The 24,051-nt window shown below is 38.6% G+C and overlaps 1 protein-coding gene across 11 annotated transcripts in view; it reads right to left on the reverse strand.

The window, feature by feature from the left end:
* The window catches only part of ESRRG (estrogen related receptor gamma), a 382,131-nt gene that overhangs the window by 308,579 nt on the left and 49,501 nt on the right, over positions 1-24,051 (reverse strand). The window contains exon 1 of one of the 11 annotated variants that reach the window (XM_048937123.1): positions 9,692-9,791. The exons of the other annotated variants lie outside the window; for them this stretch is intronic. The gene's annotated coding sequence lies outside the window, so the exon portion shown is untranslated. Of the gene's footprint in view, positions 1-9,691; positions 9,792-24,051 lie in introns of those variants that run through there. 11 annotated transcript variants of the gene reach the window in all.

Below are 24,051 nucleotides of genomic sequence, written 5' to 3' on the forward strand. Positions count from 1 at the left end.
TCTAATGTGCCTCCATAAAAGAATGTTTTCTAAAATAAAAATGATTTTGAGAAAAATCAGATCCTTAAAAACCCTAGCACTGAAAATGCTGTCACACAGAAAAGTACTTTAGAAAGTCCTTCTTGCATAGTTTTCAGATAATCACAGGAGATCCCCTTCTGAAGTGAAGACCAAACCCCACTCCAGTATAATGAGCACTGTAAATACACTCAGTGGACTGCATGAAAGTGGCCTCAGCCATGAACAGCAACCTCAGCATCTTTCTGTTCATGTTTCTGCTAAATACTTACAAAGGAATGAATAACATCCAAATGAGTCGTTAAGACTGGAACCTTTGTCCTGAAAGTGCAGTGCTTCCTTGTTACTCAGCAATCTGATATTTGCCACACCAGTTGATAGTTGGCTACATGGAAGAGGGTCCATAAGTGCCACCCCAACCTAAGAAGCAGTTTTTATTTCATAAACTTATATTTGAAGCATTTCCCAGAGGAAAAGATACGCAGTTTTTGGAGTATTACTTAATGCAACATACATACTTCCCATACGCCCAAGAGCATGGTCATTTTGTAGTATGGTTAGAAAATTGGGCATAAAGTACTGATACATCAGTCATATGTTCACAAACAAGGAATAGAAAACTACCTCTCTACTTAATCATACAAATCAGAAAAAAACAACAACAAAAAAAAAAAAAAAAAACACAAAAAAACACAAAAAAACAAAACCCTACCATCAGCTTTCACAGGAAGAATTTATGGTATATCAAACAAAATGTTATCCAACTGGATTGTTTCCTCTCAGTGTTTACTAGAAACATCAGCTACTGTTGTAGGCGAATGCGAGACCTGCCCCACGGAGGAATAAAACAATACTTTTTTTTCCTAGAGAAATTAGGAAGCATTATAGAAGTTACTATACTGGTATCTCAATGAGATTTAGCTTGAGAGAAAAAAGAGAAATAAATACTGGGTATTTCTCTCGAAAATTAAAGACTTCCCTAATCAACACATATCAGCTAGTAAATATATTATCCGACATTTAACTCAGTTAAAAGGATGAGAAAGGTAAACCAGAACATGCGCATTCATACTTGCTACTAGACTCTAGATACCAGAACACTAAAATTAACAGGCTCGTGATGCTTGAAAATGTAATTATCCTCATTGTACTCACTGTATACTTTAACATTAAACAATATAAAACATGCCTGGCATGAACAAATACTGGTTTACAAAATGAGCTAAACAGGGATTTGCATTTATAAGCTAATGCCAGTTCCATGCCAGTGGAAGTTTCGCCACCAATTTCAGTCAGTGCAGCATCTGCCCTCAAGCCTTGATAGAAACAAAGTGTCAGTAGTTTACCAGACCTGTCTGGATGCTGACTCTTTCTAAAGCCTTTTAGTACATAGAATTATTTCAGATGAGCAAACCATCTGTTTTTCTCTTGACTCACTGGTAAGCAAATTGGGAAGTCATCACCTTCTCACAGCCATGATTCTTAAACAGATTGTCACACCAAGGCACAGAAAATGGTTTTAGATGTCTGCTGTTCTTCCCTGTGCCACCACACAGGACCATCTACACACCTTTCCCATTCCTCACAGATATTCTCTCGTCTGCTCTGAAAAGTCTCCCAGAGATGCCACAACAAGCTCATTTGGCTTGCACTGATGTTTCATTTTATCCACCTTTGAAGATTATTCCTAATCTGAATTTTGTTTGGTTCAATTTAACAAACTACTTCTCATACCCTCCTACTTCTCTCCATGCACACAGAGAGTAAACTTCTTACTTTCTCTTCCACCAGTCTTTTGTTCTTTTACCACCCATCATCTCTCTCCAGCTTCTCTTTTTCCCAGGCTGAGCACTGTCATTTCCATCAATACTTCCTGACAGGTCACATTCCCTCTTATCATTTCATTGCTTTTCTTTCATACTTTCTCCTAATTCTCTGTATCTCCTTTGGGGTGCACCACCCAAATCTGTGCATACCCAGGTGAACTCCAGAGTTGAGAAGAGCCACAGGAGAACATTGCTTCATACTCCTCACAGGCTATTTTTATTTTATGTGTTCAGCCCTTGCTATCAATAAACGTTCTTAATTTCAAAGTACACAACATTTGTTCCGTAGGCTTCACAACTATTCTTAATTAACTAGAAACTTTAACACCGTAAACAGCATTAAATTAGAAGAAGTCATACTTAATTGGGTATCTTCATCAGCCTACACCCAAAAAATGACAGAACACTTCAGGATTACTACCGGAAATATGTAAACACGGGCATACACACACAGCCTGAGTACAATTATCAGAGACTTATAATATAGTCTGTATTCAGATGCAGATGTATAGAGATAAATAATCTACAAATACAATACAAACACCCACACACTGAGTGGGTCTGTAACTGAGAGGTTTATCTAAGTGATTAAGAATACCACAGATTTTCTAGCATTAAAAAAAAAAAAAAGGAAAAAGAAAATAATCAGATAGCTGAACGTAACTACAGTTAAAATCTGATTCCCTTCTTTTACTGTCCCGAGTCTAGATAAATGTCTATGCGGAATATATCATACATACTTAACCATGTCATATTGTCAGTTCCTCCTCCATGTAAACATGCTCAACTCCTCCAAAGTCAGTTAAAACACATATACAACATCAATATGTGTGTGTGTGAGCCCATGGTAAATGAGAGCAGAATAAGGCGCCTGGCTTGCTTAAGTAATTAAGGTAATAGAAAAAAACAAGAAAGTACTTATATGCTGTAGTTACCTACTATGCAATAATTATAATGTAATTATACTGTAATTACAGTACCTGATTATGAGAATATTGTAAAATAAACTGTTATCAAGGTTTTCTACTTCTATTTACAGTCGTCTGTGATAAAGACTAAGCCTTCCCAAAAATGCATGATAAAGCTTCTTATCACAGGTTTTAATGCCTCTAATAACTACTGTAATTCTGTATGATTTAGTGCTTTGAATAATCCACCAGGATTTTTCTCTAGATCTTTAAAAGGATTGCAATGTGTACAGAGGCGTCGTAGTGATTAAATTTACAGGACACTTACCAAAACAGTGATAAGAATGGGTGTTTAATTAACACGTGTACACGTCGTTCAACTGTATGATCATGCGAAGATGGAAAGACCTGCATGAGACCCCTACCTTCTTTCAAAATGTTAAAAAAGAAAATTAAACAAAGGATTATCCTCACCATTCAATATATGAGCAGACATTTTGAGGGCAACGTGAACTCCAGCAGCACCTGAGCATGGTACCAGCCTACTGTCTGTATCAGCCAAGGTTCTGTACTAGCTGGACATCCCAGAGAGAAAGGACAAAGCAGCATTTGCAATAGTACAGGCGAGTTTACCAGTTGGGGCTGGATATACCAGTCTCTTGGCTAGTGGATGGTTCAAGGACACTGCATTTCTCTTCAGTCATAAAACCTAAAAATATCAATGCTTTCAGGGCTCATTGATAAAAATCATTACAGACAAAATAGCAAAATGTTAGATTATCAGATGTTTTTGTATTCCAAGTCTCTAAAAAGCACACAGGCACTCTCAAAAATCCCTTTTCCCTCCATCAGTGGATTTATTTAGTAGCCAAGGCTATCCCTTCTTTTTATAACAGATAAGAAAATTTAAGTTAAGCTAGAAAGCATTCTAGCAGACTAAACCCCAACAGAAAAAAGCAGCAGGCTCATCCATATAACAGGCCCTGGAAGACAACCTTTATCTCCCTAAGGAAGCTTTCCATTTAAACTTCACCTGACATTTTGTCCACTGTGATGCTGACAAAAAAAAAGTGATAGAGAGATCTAAAGGTGTTAACACATATGATCAAAAGATGAAAAAGAAGTCAAGAAGCTCATGCAACCCACATTCCCACAGGGGAAATAGCCTTTTTAATATTAGAATTGTTTGTACTTTGAAATGGAAATCCCAGCATCTGCAAGTGCATGCAGTTGAAGCCCAAATGGGCAAGTGCCAGGAAGGAGCAGGGCAGGAGAAAAGGCTTCAGCTCCATTAACAGAAACATCAGCTTTGTAAAAGCAATTCTTAATGATCTCAAAGACCTCCTGATTTAGTATGGGAGACAAGTGTCACTGGTTTCTTTAGCATGAGTCCCACGTATTTTGCATCACAGTGTTGGCACAGGCCTGAAGAGATGAAGTCACTGCTTGACCATCATGGATATGCCTGCTCTGATCTGCAGTGCTGTGCAGGGGCAGGCAAATACTGGAAATGGTGCAACTGCGTTATTACTGTGCTCTGCACAGGCTTTTATACCCTGGTTCTCAGCAAGACTAATTATTCTAAAAGAAGCTTCACGGTACTGCAATTATCCTGCTCCCAAAACCTGAGTTACATCATTTAGGGCACTGTGCTTTGCTATTCAGGCAGATCCATGCAGCTTTATTTTTCGCAACAAAGATTGTACTAGGGAGGAAAAAAAAGCATTTAACAAGAACGAGCTCAGAGATCACTAACAGGGCTGAACACAATATAACAGGAATAAGCAGTAGGCACAGATGGTGTCAAACATCACACGCTCCTGAGTTTGATCAAATGGCCAGTGGGCAAGCAGGAGAGCTTGCCTACCTCATCCCTTCTCTACAGCAGATGAAGGTGAGGGGACTTCTCTTTCCCTCTTTTGCTAGCAGCATTCACTCAGCAGTGCGTGGAGAGAGACTATGGCAGAAATTTATTTCTCAGTGCTGTCATCAATAAATTACTTAGCCAACTCTTGGGACTCTCAGAAAGTATTTGAAACATAACCATCTCTTGGCTAGCTACTCTGTGGATGGGCTGACAAACTTGTCAGTAAGATGGGCAATGGGTCTAAAAACCAGTGCAAGTTCATCACACATTAGATAGAACATCCAGACTGACCTGTGGGTGAAGCTGAGATGGATTTTAATCAAACTCTTCTCTTCCTGGGAGAGAATTTACAGTAGTAAACATTATTTAATATCCCCATTAAGAGAGACATTAACAAATAAGAAAAAAATAGCATCTGCTCAGTGACTCCAATGTTTTCATCTGTGCTTGTTCGTGCCTTCTGTGCGTCAAGACTACTAGCAGCTTCCAAATGTGATAGTTAATCACATTTTTGTTACATTTCAGCACAAGATGACGAACAATTAGATTTGCAGCTGAGAAACGTGGGGGGGGGAGGGAGAGGAAAAAAAAGACAGAAGAAAAGCTGCCGCCTCTTCAGCCAAATGACTCAGAGAGGGAATGGCACATCATCATCTTCAGACATCAGAAACTAAATGATTTGTGAAATCTTCAGAAATGTAGATGATCTAGCTAACTACAACGAGGGTGGTTTTAAACTCAGATAAAACAATCTGTTGTAACCAACCATGCACCATCTTGAAGTTTATCATTTAAAAAAAAAAAAAATCCCCAAACATTCACGTAAGCATCTCTAGCTCACTTTCCTTTAAAGAAGCTTGCTTACCTTTCTATCCTCCCTCTGCTCTTTGCCTCAATACAGAAACAAGATGTCACAGAAGGCACCTGAATGGATTTCATCACAAAACATAGGCCGTATCCTTCGTTAGCACAGAAACAAAAAAATGAGCTTGTTTTGATCTAACTCTGTGCATTTAAAGAACTACCAGCAGAACGTAAAATGAAGCAGAGAGGTCTATTTAAGGTCTCAGTGTTCCAGCTATTTTTACCAAAGCTGCCAGGGATTGCAGTGGGAACGCAGCTTGCTGAATGGTGACAGGAAGCGGCTCCTAGGCTGGAGCAAACTGCAACTTGTATACAAAGGAAAAGATGCTCGCTCTATTGAAGGCATATGCGTGCTGAATTGCATATGTTAAATTAAAGACATCTGCACTTTGGCAGAATTTGGACAATGACTCACTTATATTTAATTATGTAAAAATTTCAAATGGGGCAAACTCCACTGTAGTGACTCACATTAGTGCTACCACATGATCTTCTGATAACTACATCAGTATATAATTCATGTCTCTGCCGCACAGAGTTTCTACAGAGAATGACATATTACCTGACTAGCATTAAAAGGACTCCATGTTCCCAACAATGACTGGTACATTAAGTAATGCTTCAGAAAGTAGCACATAGCACACAGAGGGTTTTTTTTTTCCTCTCTTGACACAAAACTACATATCCTCTAATGACAATAATTCACTGTCATTCAAAAATCAATTTTCTGTTTGCGTTTCATTTCCTTAAATTTATATAGTTGTGGGGAAAGATTCCAGAAGTAGAAACTTACATCATTTCCTTTTCCCAAGAAGAATTATGTTGCTGCAGACCTCCTTGCCCTCCAGCCCAACGCACTCCCTGTCCAATCCTAGAGGCAGCTGCTTGTACACCTACAGCACCTTCAGACACAAAAATTTCTGCCTTGATCTGTGAGGTTACCATGAAGTTTCTTATGGCTCCAGGACCACCCCTGGGCATTTCCCTGCACCACCAACATATGTTATTTTGCCTGATTTGAGTGTAGATGATGAGAATGGACTGTCTATGCATCCTGTGTCGAGTTAACAGCACTGATCACCTTGAACTGCCCACTGTGAAGAAAAGCTATCCTGTACTTTTTGCTTCGGATTTTCAACAGTAGCAAACATTTTATTTTGACATTCTTCAGAAAAGACAGGGTCCCTTGCTGATCTCCAGGTATCACTGCATTTGTATCCCAAGGTACCACTCCATCACACTTTCATTAAGAGTTTGAAAAATGGTGTTAACCATGAGGCTGTTCTGACACTACCTCCAAGTTTACTGCATGAGCTGACACAACCCTTAAGTAACAAAGAAATACGCAAAAGGCATTTCCACAATAGAAAAAATATCTCAGTGTGACAAATATAGCCTTTGTTAAAGCTAGATGTTGACCATAGGTGCGGATGAAGAGTATGATGATTGAGTGTAGAGAAGACAGTACTCTAAATTGTGCAATTAGTTCTTTTTTGCTTGTGGAATGTTTTGGCAGTATAGTTACAGGCCACTGATAGACTAGTGCTCCTAAACAACAGTTTTTCAAAAGAGCTCAAACAGCTCAGAAAGTCGCTATACCTTTTAAGCAACTACTCTGGAAGGATAATGAAAAATGATCCCAAGTAGCCTTTGTATGGCTTAAGTGTGAAGCTAAGCACTGAAGTGCAAGCACAGTGTGAGCAGCAAGAAACAGCAAATGCAGGGAACCCTGAGGGAATGCCTTAGGCCAGAGCAGTGCCAGAGGGGATGGGAGCCAAACTTGGCCTCAGAGAGATGGGGCTGGTAGGAAGAGGCTGAAGGCACTGTGACCATGTGTGTAATGAGCTGGATCAAAGAGCAATGAACAGATACATAATGCGTTCCTTTATCTTTCTTCACTTCTACCAAAGTAAAGACGACATCCTGACTATTCTACAGTCTTCCATTTCATCTTTCACTTATTCTCTTTTTCAAGGCACATATAACCTTTCTTTTTTTCCTCAGGGTTCACATAAAAGTTAGTTTCAAAATTGCAATTCATATTAAAGTTCACCATAGCACTCATTCCTGAGTGTAAAGATAAACTGCCTAGAATGCGATAACAATATGGGTGTTGAGTGATGACCTGGTCATAACACAGACATATCAGAGCATACAGGAGTTCATTTCAACCCTAGTATCACCTCAGGAATCCACACCACACACAGCTGGGGAGGAAAGGTATAAGACATAATGCCCTGTTGGCACCACACTTACTCAATTTGTACATTTAGTGCCACTGGGCATCAGGAAAGATGCCCTGATATGCCACTCCAAGGTGTTGACTGGCACATACTGTAGCAATCTGGTTTTCTTTCCAAAGAACAACTTAGGTCCTCTGGAACATGTTATAAACCATAGCAAAGATTGCCATTGATATTTGAATTGTACATTCATAAACATGAACAAACAAATAAGTAGAGAGTCAAGGAGTGCCAAACTAAGGCTTTATTTATTCAGGATACCTCTGGGCCAGACTCTCTGTTGCCTTTCAGACACAACACTGCAATGCCTTCCATCTCATTCAGGTCAGTACTCAAAACAACAGAAATATTAACAGAAATACTCCAGAAAATACCAGAAGTTTCAAGGTTGCAAACAAGATTTACTTAATTGCAACCTGAAGTTCAACTTGATGAAAGTATTTACTTCGAATAGAAGTAGGAATAATGTAAGAGTATCTTCTTCACTAAGTGAAGAAAGATGGCGTCACATGACTTTTTACCCTAGGTGCTGTTTATAGAGAATGCTTAATTCTCAAATTATTTACCATTGCAGAATGATACTGGATATACAACTCCAGGCAGAATCACAGAGAGCAGCATTGTATGTACACAGAGCTAAGATTCACATTCAGTAGCACCTCTTCCAGCTGACTGCAAGCATCTCTACAGTAAATACCCAGGCCAAAACACCACTTGGAAATTCATTAGCAAGCACAGCAAACAGCAGTCCTGAAAATAGCATCATTCCATTCAGTGGAATGAAACCAACCCCACAATATTCTATGTTCAAAGAGGGAAGGGCAATCCTCTTCTAAACCTAGCTTCTCATGAACCTGAATCCAATCACACATTTCCTTTGTAACAGCCATGTCTATTGCTGCTGTTCTACAAAACTTACATTGAATCACGACCACCTTAAAGGTCGAGAGTGGTATTTCAATAAATAGAGAAACGTTTCCTTAAATCACTTGTATTTCTCTTGCTGCAGTCATTCTGGCTCTCATCTCTTGGTCTTGCCTAGCTCCCTTTCATATGAATGTCAAATTTTGCATTTGCTGTGTGCTGTCATCTAGGCTCCTGCTGTAAAACAGTTTGTTTTTCCCTCAGTTGGTGCACCAGATTAGCATCCTCCTCTCCCCCCAGAACAGAATGCAATTAAAGATCATGGGAAGACAACACACACACAATTCATAAAGTTAGAGAATTTCAGGTTTAGTTCTGCTTTCCAATATTACATGCTCTGCTTCACATCTATATATAAAGATAAATATAAATGGCTTTGGTCACTGAATATCTATTAACTCCTTGTGAATCAAATCTCAATGAAGCACTGAGATGACAGCAAGATCCACAGCAACTTAAGAGAAAGAGCCTATGCTATTAAGAGCAGCATCCCATCCAATTCACGGAAAATGAAGCCTTTTGTCCAAGTATTTCTCTCTTCACCCTATCATCACTAAACCCTTACCACTCAACAGTTATGGTCTATAAACCAGAACTATCTCTGTGTTTACCATGTACAGGAAAATGTTTCAGGACCCAGATGAAAATTTAAATCTGAGAAGCCTGCCAGGATGATCATCTTGATAGCCTTGATAGATAGAGAAGAACAACCAATTGGCTCTGCAAAGATCAGAGTTGGAGGTAGCAATGGTACAACCGCCTTACAGCAGATGTTCTCTTTTGTACAGTCCCACTTCAGGTTTTCTGATGATAAGATGTAACTATTTGAGACATTACTTTGGCTGTGGGGCCAGTGTCGCCAGAAGAAAAGTTAACTGTTTCTTAGCTATTATAAAAGCAAAGCAAACCAAAACACTCAATCTGCTTCTACAGAATGGATAAAAATATCAAATTTCCATTTTTCTTCTCAAAGAGTGAACAAGATACAGTTGTTGATTATAAGAGTCTCCTGGCAGTGGATTCTGGAAAGGAAAAACCCACCCGGTGATCTCTTACTGTGAAGGCAGGCAGCAGCTGGGATGCAGCTCAGGACTCCACACCCCAAGGTCTACCACAGCTAAATCAGATTCCAGTCTGTCTCCTTGTTAAGAGGAAAAAGAAAGGAACAGGGGTCACTGAGAAAGAAGATATCCATGCCAAATCATTTGACACACAGCATTACACAGGCAGAATTCATAACTTATCTAAGCTGTGAAGACTGTGGTGGATGTCTAGAAAATAAATCCAGATGTTGTGGTGTTTCCTTAACCACAAAATTCCTCTATCTCCATCAGATAGGGGAGAAAGTACATATTCACCTTTACCGTTGTTCTACTGTAATTACTTTTTATGGTCAACCCCCTCCATTATTTAGAAGATTGCAGTAGAATAAATGGAAAAATGAAGTCTAGCCCAATTATTCTCCACTGTAATCTAAATTAAGCTAATACAAGTTTGTTTACATATTTCAGTGGAGTTATGCATTTTCAAAAGCTACTTGCTGAACTTGAACATATCTCCTGACACTATATTACCCACTATATGCAGTAAAATATATTCTAATGCAATACAATAAAACTGAAAAACCAATAAATGTTCCTATTTATTGAGAAATTGGACAAAAAAATAGCTTATTGTCAGTTTTTAAAGACTGAAAATCAATAGATGATAAAAGGTTTTATTTTTTGTTACTATTAGACTGTTGACTCTAGCAATAAGAGAGACATGGATTAGAAACTGGGGGAGTAAAGAACCGGTGAGATATACAGTTTGGAACTTCTTGGTTTTTTTAGATGCTGAATTTTCAGTATTTGTGCAGTAGCAGCCATCTCAGTAAAACTGCTATTGAATGGGTCCTCCATTTTGTTGACAAAGCCAATTTTAAGTATTTCCCTGCATTTATGAGCATTTGCAAATCAAGGAGGCTCTTGAACAGGCTTGATTCTCTTAAAGAGCATAAGGAAAGGAGATCCAACTTTCACTTACATTCACACTCTGCCAGTCTAAAAAGTCCTCAACCAACAGAATGAACCACAGCAATTTCCAAGAAGAGAGGAAGAGGAATTCCTTCTACTCCAGATATTGCAGAAGTCCTCATATTGCACTAGAACAAGCTCTGATAAGCTTGCTTACTAAGGTACAATGAATGTAGTGACGGAAAAGCTCCAAACCATATGCCTTTCCCATGCATGTATTTTCTAAGTCCCATGTGAATTGAATCCATTCAGATAAGCTCTATGGGCTCCCTATGCCTGGCCCTAACACCGTCCAGCCTTCACTTAACAACAAACACTGCCAGTGCTGGATGAAAACGAAGTTAAAATGGCTGTTCAATTTGAAAAGACCTTAGGCTCCTATGTGATTTTTTCCTTGTTGTACTTCTTCACATATAAGGTTTTCAGCACCAGAGCTGTGACTGCAGAGAGTCTCCCATCTGCAGCTGGATAATTTTTATCCAATACAGAGGGTCTATCCAGCGTAAAGGTGCAGAAAACAGAGATTTTAAAGCATTTCTTTTTCCAGAAGAACTTGTTCATTGGAGTCAGTTTATAACCCATGTTTTTTTGTATTCATTAAACCAAAACCACATAATTATGTAGAAGCTAGAAAGGCATTTTTGTTCTGCAGTGCACACACACAAAAATGAAATAGAAAAAAAAATTCACTGGTAAAAATCATTGATATAAACAGAAACATGGCACCCAGCGTCCTTCCCTAGTGATCTATTCCAACACTCATCTAAGTGTAACTGTAGGTATGGCCATTACAAAGAAACCCAAATATAGATGTTCTGCACTACTTTTCTAAGATCTGGAACAACTCTTGAAAGAATGCAAATTATAATAAGGAATTGGGGCTGCTTCGGGATTTATATTCTTGGTAGAGCAGCTGAAATCTTGCTAGATTGGAATGAAGTAGGAAAAGACTACACTGCTTTCATATTCACAGATGTTCGTCAGCATGCCCCTCATAACAGCGGTCAGTGTAAAAAGAACCAGCAGAGTTGTCAGGTGTGCTTGCAGTCATGCACTACTGTGCAGCACCTGACTTTGTAAGTGCACAGAAGTGTGCAGCTGTAAGCCTATGGAAAAAAAAAAAAAAAAAAAAAAAAAAAAAAAAGGTGTCCCAAGACTTTGAACAAGATGATAGTTGCAGAAATGGATGTCCTGCTGCTGGCTCCATTCCTGCACTCCTCTGATGCAACTCTTTTGCTTCAAACTGAGGGCAACACAGATATCAGTCATTTCTACAGCATAGTTTCCTCTGTTTTCCCAGGTAGAAAGCTAGCTGTTTCTAAAAAGGGGACTGTTACCAGATACGCATAATTGCATACCAAAAAAGATTCATGTTGTTCCTGTAAGCTTTTGCTTATGTACTCCATGGAAAATAACTTTGATGAAGTAATTTGCCCAGAGCACTGCCTGTCTGGAAGATTTCTATAATTTAACTGCAGTTCTGTAAATAATTTGGTGATAGACAGGCCATCAGCATAATTTGGGGCTAGACCCATGTAACATTAAGGAAATGGCCAGCAGGTCACAAAGTAAAATCTGAACCCTAGTACATGCATTAAGAAACATTAAATTAAAACATTAAAAACAGCCTAATTATATTCTTTTTGGAATCTGCTCATTCAATCTAGAGGAAAACACTGAGTTTTGCTTTGGAAATGAACACAAAGTAATTTCAAGTTGCTTTTCACTGAGAAAAAGAGCACTCACATATGTTACACCTACAGCCTTCAATAAAGACGTGCAGTATTTTTATACAACAATATTCCTAATTACTGCTACAGCACAATTACGTAAGGTTGCATTTTTACTTTACTGAACTATCAGTAAGTTTCACCAAATTCTCACGGTTCTCCTTTTTCTTTTTTTTTTCCTTGTAAAAGAGCAAATACTATTGCCCTGATTTTTAGTCAAGCCTTAACTGAGACTGCAAGATAAGAGGTACAAAATTGTATGCATGGTACATTGCACCTTTAATCATCTACCTACCTGAAATATTCAAGTAAGTAAATGTTCCAACTGCAGGCTTAAAACAAATGAGATCTGTGGCACATGACTGTGTCCGCATTACTTGAAAATTTGTGTTCACAGCCCCTGTAGCACTTCAGCCACAGGCAGACCACAGAGAGTCCAAGAAAAGGTCTGAGATTAGCATTTTGCAGCTGAAAAAAAGAGGAGAACCAACAACCTCAGGATGCTTTTCATGTCATCTGTGTCGGGATGACCATTTCTTCCCATCAGAAATATCCCCAATCAGCATTTCCCTCCAGCATGATCAGATTGCAGAACAAGATATGTTCACCATGGCTGCTGGAAGCTTCAAATGCTTTTTCATGAGAATGAAAAGAAAATAGAAGGGAAAAAAATATACAAAACAAGGCAATAAACCTCTACTGGAAAAATGCCACAAGCAGCAGATATATTTTTACTTCTTTTTCAATTGAAAAACAGAGAAGGAGGTGAAGTAGTTGGGTTAAAAGCCTGCAAAAAGTAGAATAAAAACCCCTCACCAGGTATTGTTGCAAGAACCCCTAGATAAGCATCTTAAATCAGGGTAAATTACACACCTCATGCTGGTGACTCGGTCATGGGAAATTATGAAGCTACGTGATGTCTCATTTGTTGTGCTGAAAACAAATGTAAATAAATTACTGAGAGAATCTCATTTACATTTAGAAATTCATCCCGATGCATGACATGACTGCTGATTTTCTTTTAAATGACACTTTGAGAAGAAGTGCCACTATTAAAAACAGATCATAACCACCTCAGCCAGAGTCTGTGTGTGTGTGCGTGCATACGTGTGTGTGTGTGTGTGTAAGCGCATGAGTGTGTAAAAGTAGCTCTTCTCAGGAGATCTTTTGCATCATTGGAAAAAAAGGTTTCCTTTCACTGTCTGACAACCAAAATGGTGGTATCAGAAGACAGAAACATCAATCTGTGTTCTTCTGTGTCTTTTTGCCCCCCTCAAGAGAGAGAAATAGAAACATGTTATGGATCAACTGCTGCCAGTTCAACAGAAATTGCAAATATTAAAATCACAGTGACAAAAAGTGTGGCAAGTCTGTCCATCATACAATTAAACCTCTCCTTACATACATGCACAAAAAGCATTTTGCTTGGCTTTAATCTCCGCTCTCTAAGCTTCACATTTTTAAAGCTGTCACTAAAACAATTGAACAGGATATCCAGGAAGCTGTAAGATGGACAGAAAGCTTAAACGTGGTTAGCTAAGCAGCATACATGCAGGCAAATATCCAAATGTTTAGGACCTGTCATTCTCCATCCCGTGTGGGAAGGCTGTGAAGAGACAGACTTGTTCGTATCATGATTGCTCTTATTATTACAACAGTGAAAACACTGCATACTAATGGATGCGTTTTCAGAAAGTAGGCTGTGTGATGGCTTTTTAGACTCTGTACTTGGCTGTCTGGGCTACAGGCTCTCATTCCTCCAATCCCTTTCTTTGCTTCCCAAGCAGAACTCCAAATAAAAAGTTTCTAACATGAAGGAGAAATAAAACATATTTCCAAATGGGGACATTACAGTGTTCTACAACCCCACATACGGCAGCATATTTACATAAGCCTGCATAGGTCAGAGAGTTTATTTGTTAAGGGACAAATAAGCAGGCCATGAAATAATTATTTTTCATTGTGCCCTGCCAAACCTATCCAGCCAAAGGCTAAATTGAGCTGCTATTGTGATTATTTGAACTGTGGAGCCAAAAGTCTTCACTGCAAAGCATCCCAGCTGTCCTAAATTTTATTCTGATGGCTAGTTTTCACACTAGCTTGAAACTTGCCAAAAATGCTCCACAAAATAGGCAGGCGGAAGGCTTGCTTTATCCAGACCTACATCAATTACGGATTTAGAGCTGTTCTGAGAACTTGATTATTAACAAATCACTTCCTGACACTGTTACCATAAGATTCTCATATGCAAATAGCAAGCTGCTCGTATGTACACAGCTAGCAGAAGAAATTAATAGAAAGGCTCCCAGATTTATTTATGGATATTTCCTATTGTGCTTTACTGTAAATTTCACCTTTAAAAAAAGTCAAAGATATGGGAGAAATCCAGCCACAGATCTGACACACAGCAGCGTGGAAATGCAGAGGTCATAAGCACTCAATGTGCCCTCCCTACAGAGGTGGGCCTGCCAGCATAAATGTCTTCCAGCATAAGAGGAAGCAATGCCACTACAGTAGCTCTCAAGCTTCAGATTTTGCCAGCACACCAAAGAATAGGTAGGATTTACCCTGAAAACAGCTCAACTCAATAGCTTGGGAGGATATTTTACACTTTAAACAAGGTGGATAGAAGAGAAGGAAGAACAACAAATATTTTTAAACCTCATGCTTCAAAGATTAAATTAATCCCAAATAATGAAAGATTAGGATGAGACCATGTAGAGAGAAGATTATCCTATGTCTTCCCATTGTGAGGCTCTTACGACTTTCCTTGAGGCATCTAGGACTGTTCATGGCTAGAGACAGAGGGATCAGAGGAATGATTTGTTTCACACTTTCTACATTTCTGTTTAAATAACTAAGAAACAAACTAAAGAAAGGAAGCTAATTTTTCTGAAGGGAGCAGGCATAAGTGACGTGTCCATCACTTGAAATCAGGCTGTACATGCAGCAATTCTGATGAGGCAAGTGCATCTCACTGCAGCTGCCCTCCTTCTCCCCAGCACCTCCTTTTTATTTTTGATATTGTTTGTAATTTCACTGTGATATCCTCCGGGCAGCAACCACTCCACATTTACACATGAATTAGAACAACACCTAGCACAACAACATACCAGTCCTGATTGGACCTGGACCGCTCCTGGGAATGCTATTGGGAATGCTGCTATAAAAAGAACTCATAAATGTATATAGTACAGCACAGTAACACACACACATATACCTTTTATCACAGTTAACATTGCTGGAATGTTAACTCTCTCTGTTCCCAATAAAAGTGCAGGTTTTGTGTATTCTTAAGCTCCAAGATGGCTGTAGGATATGCAAGTAATATCCAAGACACCTTCACCAGCATGATTTCTGGGGTTTACTATGCATGTCTGTACTTAATGTATAATAAAATGACAAATTTATGGAGTCTCATTACAGATGCAGAGGCATAAGGGTGAATTTTGGTTAAGATCTGCACGACCTAATCATGAACTGGGGCCATTGGGGCCATTCACAATGACGAATCAAAGGAACCTCATGTTGGTGTCAGCCACATCTGTTTGCACTGGTTACAGACCCACTGTATCTTAAAACGTTTAGCCCAAATTCCCTTTTAATTTCCATCCTTCTCTGGGAGAAGGTTTTGACCTTTGTGCTGATATTTTAATATATTCTGTAATTTGAAATTTTGCATGTAATAAACCAGTTATTTTTTGTTTCTTCAGATATTAACTACTACAATAGATAATGTTAAGTTATTCCAGTATTCAGTCATTTTACTTTTAACTGAAAATACAATAAATAAATTTGAAAATCTTCATCTACATATTTCCATTTTTCATAACAATTCTGACATGTAAGTAATTTTGTAGGGTTTCTACTTTCCCTAAAGAACCAGTGTAGTTTACACAGATCAAAAGGGAAAGGAAGAGGATGCAGGTAAGTTGGCAAATCAATGATTTGAGTATCAGCATAAATTCCAGGCATCTGAACTCCCTCTGAGATAAAGCTCTATGTTGGAATAATTCTAATATATAATATCTAGGGAAAATAAATAAATAAATAAATAAATAAAACCAAACCTGAGGAAATGGCCAAAATGTAAAATATATAACAATTTTTCTTAGAATAAGATAGTCACTTAACTACACCTGTATTCTATGTTTGTGTGGCAACAAAACTCCACCTCAAACATTTGTCATACAGTTTACAGATATATTATTTCACCCTTCTCTAAAGAAAAGAAAATATATGAATAACTTTTCTTGACTATCAGTTGATGAGCCTCTTATTTATTAGAGCAAATATAGCACACAGTCAAACCCTGTGGAAAATTCAGGTTATTTTTCTCTGAATCCTGACAGGTTTTTAGCTTTACAGGTCTTCATGTGCTTTCCCATAAAGCCCTGCACTCATCACAAGTTGTGTCCGTGAAATAAATATGTTGAGTTCTGCCTCTTGGAAACATGATCCTCCTTTTTGGATATTCTCAGTTTGAGCCCTTTAGCCTCCCTGTGGACTTCCTGCAGCTTGTGCCCTAATCCTCTTGTCTTCTGCCCAAAGCACCTACAGCTTCAACTGAAGCAAACTCCAAACAAAGCTACACTTCTGCTTCAGAGGAAAGATCACTCAGAAGTGATTTCCCTATTTCTACAAAGATAGTAAGATGCGGTGATCTACGTACAAGAGGCTATTGACAATGCTGTCCGCGCTTGATCATAGTCAGATATGTGAGAGAGTCCAATGAAATCTCATGAAGGACTAATACAAATGACAGAGCTTAAAGAATAGTTAGCTCCTAATTAAACAGCCCATAAATCCGTTCAGAACTAGCAGAATTTATCACCAGAACAGGAATCTGAAGACCTCTCACAGAGACTCATTTCAACAGACCACTGAACAAAAAAAACACTTGCTTACACACAAGGTACTTCACCAACCTAAGTACTATTAAAAGATGACTATGCACTGAGCTTTCCTGAAATTGTATAACATTTGCATGGTATAACACATACTCTTACTTGTTCACTGCAGTCTGATTCAAAGTGCTATAAATATGTTTGCCCTTTCTGCTAAGCCTGCCTTAGGGATTAGCAACCCCCCAAAAGTTCAGTTGAATATTAACTGCATTAACTTTGCAGACTGTAACATACTGTTACACTCAAACAGCCTACGGTGCAGTATGGATGACTTGCTTAGTAAAAAATGTTTTCATGCAAATCCTGGTTGCTAGTAAAAAAAAAAAAAATCTCTGTCAAAGGGGATGACCTCTTCCATTTAACTCCATTAAAAAAAAAAAAAAAATACAAAGGAGATATTTACATTGATGGCCAGAGAAACAATCATCATTTTGCCTGTCCAAACCAATGGACTTCCCACAGCAACACAATGCCACTTTATGTTAGGAGTTAAGTAAGTTCACCATAAAAACCTGAAACCATGAAATATGGTAGAAACGTGTCACCTACTGCAGTAGCATTAATTAAAAAGAAAAAACACCAACAGAAGAGCGATGGCTTGCTTACTTATTTTCTTAAGTAGTACTTTACATGCTGACTCCCATAAAAAGTACATGTGCCAGAAGATTTTCCAGTGTGAAGTTTCACAGCAGTGAAGAGAAATAAAAGGAACAGAAAATATTTAAAACTCCGAAAAGGGAAAGTGGATAGGAGTGTAAAAGGAAGCTGACTTGATAGCTAATGCCAGAAGTCAAGGAAGAATGGGTTCTTAAAACCTCACAGGTGGAGAGGAAGCTGAAAGCATCTGATAAAAAGAAGAAGAAAGTAAAACAGAAAGAGGAAAAAGAGAGTGGTTGGAACCACTTTACTTTCTGAAAGTAATATAGAATGAAGTAGGAGCAGAAAGTTGTTTGAGATATCCAATAACTTGTTCAAATAATTCTAAAGAATAAAAAACTGCAATAAGACAAAAAATGTAAATACCATGAATTGCAATTAGAAAAAAAAAAAAAAAAAACACAATATATTTTCTGAGTTTAATTAAAACAGAAAGATGAAACTTTCACTGTGTTGCTGTTAGAGAACAGAACAACTCTCAAAAAGATCCTGACACACCAAGCCACAATGAAATCTTTCTCATTCAGTCTTAAAGAATCAAATATGTTTCAAATGCACATACCAAGCCTGTACCCTCCCAGACAAAGAACTTTGGGTGTAACTGGAAACAAAAATGTAAAGAATTAGAAAACATATTTCTTCATAATGTTGTAGACTTACATGCTTCTGCCATTCACCATCACCATTACTCTGTCTAGAAATGGAGTCCAACAAGAGATGTTGATGATTATGAAAGAACCTGAGAACACAGGGAGTTCTCAGACCATAATGTTAAACTGGAATTAAAGCGTTAGAGGAAAAGAGAAATATTTCACTCCCTGCAACCCCCCCTCCCACATACAACATGCACACTGCACACCTGCTACCCACCGGCCAGATGGGAATGAATTCTCCTGAATCAGATCTTGGATTTTCAAGCCCAGCTTGAGTTCAATTGGATTTTGAGACATCAAAATATATTATTATTTCACAGATAAAAACTACATTGTTGTCCAAGATCTCCTAGTTTCAACATCGTTTGCATAGTTACGTATATGTTAAAGTGGGATTATTTCTCCAAATTTACTAATACAAATAAAATGAAGTTTCGCGACATTTGATTACATGCACACATTTGAAGCATGAAAAAAAAAAAAATCCCAAAAAGTTGATTTTATATCAGCATCATGCTAAACAGTACTGGAAATTTAACCTGTAGTTACCAGCATTGCTTTTAAAGGTCCATAAAGCCATTTTAAGCATCCCAAACTGACTTAAAAACTGTAGGAACTTGCCCTTAATGCACAGGTATCATGAAATATTAAAACGGGTTAAGAAAACACTGGAAAGCATTATATTCCTAGAGAATTTGCTAGGCTTGCATAATGCACTGCTTAGCTTCAGTAAGGTTTTTTTCTGTTAAGAGACCTCTAGCCTGCTCCTCAGAAGCAGCTCTCCCTCCCTCAGCACCAGCAGCAGAGCTCTCCTGAGTTTCCATCGCCTTCATTTCAGTCGGCTTCTTGCCCACTGGTAAAGTCACTTGTTTAATTGGGACCAGTCTCTGAACAAGGCTCTCTGCTCTCTCCATTGGCCCTGAAACCAATCAGAGGCTTCAAGGGGGCTTGTAAGCGATTGGCCAGCAGCAGGATATTCTCCACAAAGGCTGTGGACACCTGGAAGCTGCTTCTGGTAGTGTGCATCCAGGGTTGGTACCTTGCAAACTTTGAGGCACAGAAATGCTAATCCTGCTTGGTTGGCCAGCCTTGGACTGACCTTTAGTCATGACAAAGAACAGGAGTTTTGTTAGTGAACACAGAGTTCTGGTCTACACATTTTTGAATTGATTATTTTATTGATGTAAAGTGCCCAGGTGCCCTCATGGCAGTTACTAATATAGATTTTGAAAATAAAATTAATTAAGAACCAGTCTGGACCACCTTTACTGTCATCACATAGTACCCTTTTCTACAAGTAACAATGCTATCAACCAGCAAGCACAAGTCTGTGGAGTATTTCATTACATCTCAAAGCACTTTGCTATGGAGGTCAAGAACATCGTCACCTACCTATGCGCAAACACAGCACCCTCCTCCCCCCAACTCTCCCCTCTTCTCTCCTACCTTCCAAAAGGGAAATTGGAGTTCAGAAAATTCAGGTGACACCAGTTTGTGCAGCCGTGTTGTGCCAGCAGCTGCACTGGGCTCTGTCTCACCCGACAGCAAGGCACAGCACGGTTCCGAGAGGGAGCAGGGCACCCTGGCATACAGGCTAATCTAAATTACACTCATCCAGCCCTTGAAATGGTTCCTCATTAGCTGTGGGTTAATGGAGTCCCAATGAGTAGTGTTATTTTCATCCTCTGCCTACTGAACACAAAATTCATTTGCAAATATCCTGTAAAATACTGCAAAGCAAGCCAAAGAGATATGACAACATAAGAGGCATACTATTTATGGAATGCACTTACCGTCATTTAGAAAAGGAAGCTGACATGAGCAACAGCCTAAATTTAGCAGCACATTTAGTTTTTATTCACTAGTCACAATGACAACATTTTAGAAGGATACTGCACACCTTGTGCACCAACAGGCTCCGCTGAAATCAAGACAGACCTTGATCTGAAAGGAATTCAGGATCTGCTCCTTAATGAACCCAACACTGAGTTAAATTAAGGCAATCACCATCTTGACTTTCTATTCCAAGTAGATATAAAATTACATTGATTGCAGGAAATGGTGGCATTCAAACAATATTGCAATGGCCAAAGCCTGAAAGCTAAATTCATTGTCGAGCTAAACTAGGCTTTCAGAGGGTACCATTTGATTTGAGGGAAAAAAGCATCTACAAACCACATATTTTCAATTAATAGTTTAAAAGGCACAGAGTAAGAAAGGAAAAACAGTGGTCAATAAGCCAAGTGCCCCTCAAACAAGCAAAGCCTGTGCATACAGATGCATATACTGTGCACATACATAGATGGACGTGCCCACCTGTTTTTGCTGATTTGTTTTTTTAAGGGAAGCTGTACAATAAAGACCACATTAGAGATCCAGAGAGACACAATGTATTTTTATCAGTCTGAGAATGTTGTTGTTTTTTTTTTTTGTTTTTTTGTTTTTAAATCCATGCTATCTTTAATGCAAAAGTAATTTCAGATCAACAGCATTCAAAGTTGAATCTAGTCTTGAAAATTCAGAAAAAGAATTAATTCTAAGCCTTACCTTTTGCACCTTAAAGACTTTTGGCCATGACTTACCTGTATAAATAGAAAGAACTAATTTACTACAGAAATGCCCATGGGCAAACATGTTCTGGCTAATGAAGTGTTCAGCTTTTGCATGATTAACCAGCTGGTGGGGGTGGTGTAAAAATCACAGGGCATAAAATAATAAGAAAAATTGATTAGCAGTTCTCTTTAAAAGAACTCTGCAACATTTTCTTCTTTTTGCTCAGCAGTTTGGAAAGTGGCTGTACAGAAAGACAGACTTGGATGACTTACTGAGGAGACAGGCAGAATCTGCACCAGGCACTCGCTCCTTCAAGCCTTAAATTGCAGAGATGTTCAAGAGAAAAGCAAGATACCAAAGAGCACTGCAGCTGGATTACTTACACAACAGTTCTTGTCACTTGTCATACAGTGAATTTTCTACTGAATTGTAAAAGACATTATATGAAGTTAAAAACTCTGACTATGCTTTGAGTCAGTTCAGTTTCTTTCCAGGCTCCCTGTTTTTAAGCATCCTAGCTAGCTACAAGTACTCTTATGAGCCAGTTTAAGAAGTATAAGAAGTATCTCCATGTGAGCTGAGATGTTTATAAGCTACTCAGAAATAATACACATATTTATATTCTGCTACATAAAGAAGATGTGTCTTGTACTCGCCAGGACAAAAACCCCTTATCCTTTCCATCCCTCTTAAAGGGGTTTGTTACAAGTTCATGTGCTCTACCCTCAAAATAAGTTCTAATTAGTATACAAATACTTCACAGACAGGTCACAAAAATAAATTTATCATTAACTATCCCTAACCCAAAGCAGGTTATCCTGAAGCAATTTAACTTCATACACATTTGCTTTACAACTCCTTGCCCTAAACACACATGGCATGTAATACTCCCTTTAAGAATGAAAAACACTTTTTTATGTCATGGTATTACCACAGAAGTATCAAACAACTTACAACTTCTTAGCATTTTATTCACCAGAAATACTAATGCTAATAGTAATGCTACTGATTATTTTCAGTAGGTCATAGTAACAGTCATTTTAACCGTCTACTTCTATGGAAAATGCATATTTCACATCTATTTATGGACTGTTAAAAACTGGTTTACAGCTATGTACTATGGGAAAAGCAGATAAAGGATCCCCATCTCCTGGATCTGCAGTGTGCTCCAGTGTTGTGGATGCAGCTGTGATATCATGAACTGAGGAACTACACTGACTTCCTTTGGCACTACACAAGCATCCATGACTGATCTCTAACCTCAAGCAGATATTGCCTTCTGGAGCTTTTCCTCCTTAGAGCGTGTGGTGGTAAATATCTAGCTTCATATCCACAGCTACCTGGTATGGGTCCAGGTCCTCACATCATGCTGCTGCATCATGCGTACCACGACTCAAGCTATTCATTTACACCATGTTGTTCTTTGCGCAGAGAATGAACTTGGCCTGAAATTAGAGTTTCTGTTAGAAAAACCAAAACTGAACTATAAGCCCTTTTTCTTTCTTTCCATGACTCCTTCATTTATCTCAATTACCACTTTCTATGGAAGAAACACCCCAATTACACCAAAAGAGAGCTGATTCTGGTCTGGTTCCCTACAGGAGCCAGAAAGGTTATCTGAGAACCGATCTTTCACACAGACACTATATGCTCCAATTCACCCGAAGGCTCACACCAATGACTCGGCCAGGCTTGCAGAGATCAGATAGCTGCACAAGCACTCTGCAGAGGTCTGCCTTTCTTATCACGTCAATTCAAGAATGCTTGTCAGTAACTTCACAGTCAGACGAGACTTCAGCATCAAAGAAGTTTTTGCATATTTTCAAGGCTTTGCTGGATAGTTGGATCTATCCACGCTTGCATGGTTCTTGCTTTTGAGCCTCCCCTAACCTTTTGGAAACATTTCTACATATTAACACTTAGGGAAGTGGGCACAGAGCTGACACAAACAAACAAAAATAGAGGAAAACTGATAACACTGGCATGAAGTGACATTGCCCTCAGCACATCAATTTGGAAAGTGCTATCTCCAGATAGAATTCACAATAAAGGATAAGTCTCTAGTTAGGTGAGGAGTGGTGTTAAATTCTAATTGATTTCCATTTCTATGATCATATTTGAATCATTAGCAATTTCTCAAGTGTCAGGTGTTCCTAACTCTCATCTGCTGGGACTCATACAGCACTGGGTCTTCTAAATCCTATTTTGGGCAATTTTAAAATATGGATGCACCTAACATGACCACAGTGATTTACTGATTGCATTCCTCATTAAAAGACAATGCTGTTTGTACTCAAAATCTTACTTTAATTGTCTCTTTATTTACTTGTAAGCAATTTGGAACAAACCCACATTGAGTTGTGCGTTCTTCAGAAGTGTCAAGTATAAAACCTTGCTGCAGGCCTCAGGTTTAATTTCCAAGACCATACCTACACAACGGTATTTTGGCGCCTAATTCCACTTACTTCAGCTCTCAACAAAATGCATAGAGAATAAGCACCTTTGAAGGCATAGTATTTTCACATTAACATTCCTCATCAGAATCCAGATCTGTGCTTTCAGGAAAACAAAGGAGCAGAAACCAGGAAAACCATTTTGCTTTGTGGCCTCCTTTTGAGTTTCTCTAAAGGTTGACCATGGTCCCCAGTAGAGGACACAATCACCAAACAGGCTGGTCTAATTAACTGGAGTTTTTCCTACTAATTAGTAACAACAAGAGCAGAAAGCAATCAATAGGACACCTTATGCCACTTCTGCTCAAAGTCTGCTTGGCCTACCACTGGCACAGCCATACCCTTGAAGCACTTTTGCAGCATTCTTCCTGCTACATTCCCATGCTACATGAAGCTGTAGTCAGGATAAGCTTTCCTATTATTCTCAAAACTG

The sequence above is a fragment of the Lagopus muta genome, chromosome 2, assembly GCF_023343835.1.
Source record: "Lagopus muta isolate bLagMut1 chromosome 2, bLagMut1 primary, whole genome shotgun sequence".
Classification (NCBI taxonomy): domain Eukaryota; kingdom Metazoa; phylum Chordata; class Aves; order Galliformes; family Phasianidae; genus Lagopus; species Lagopus muta.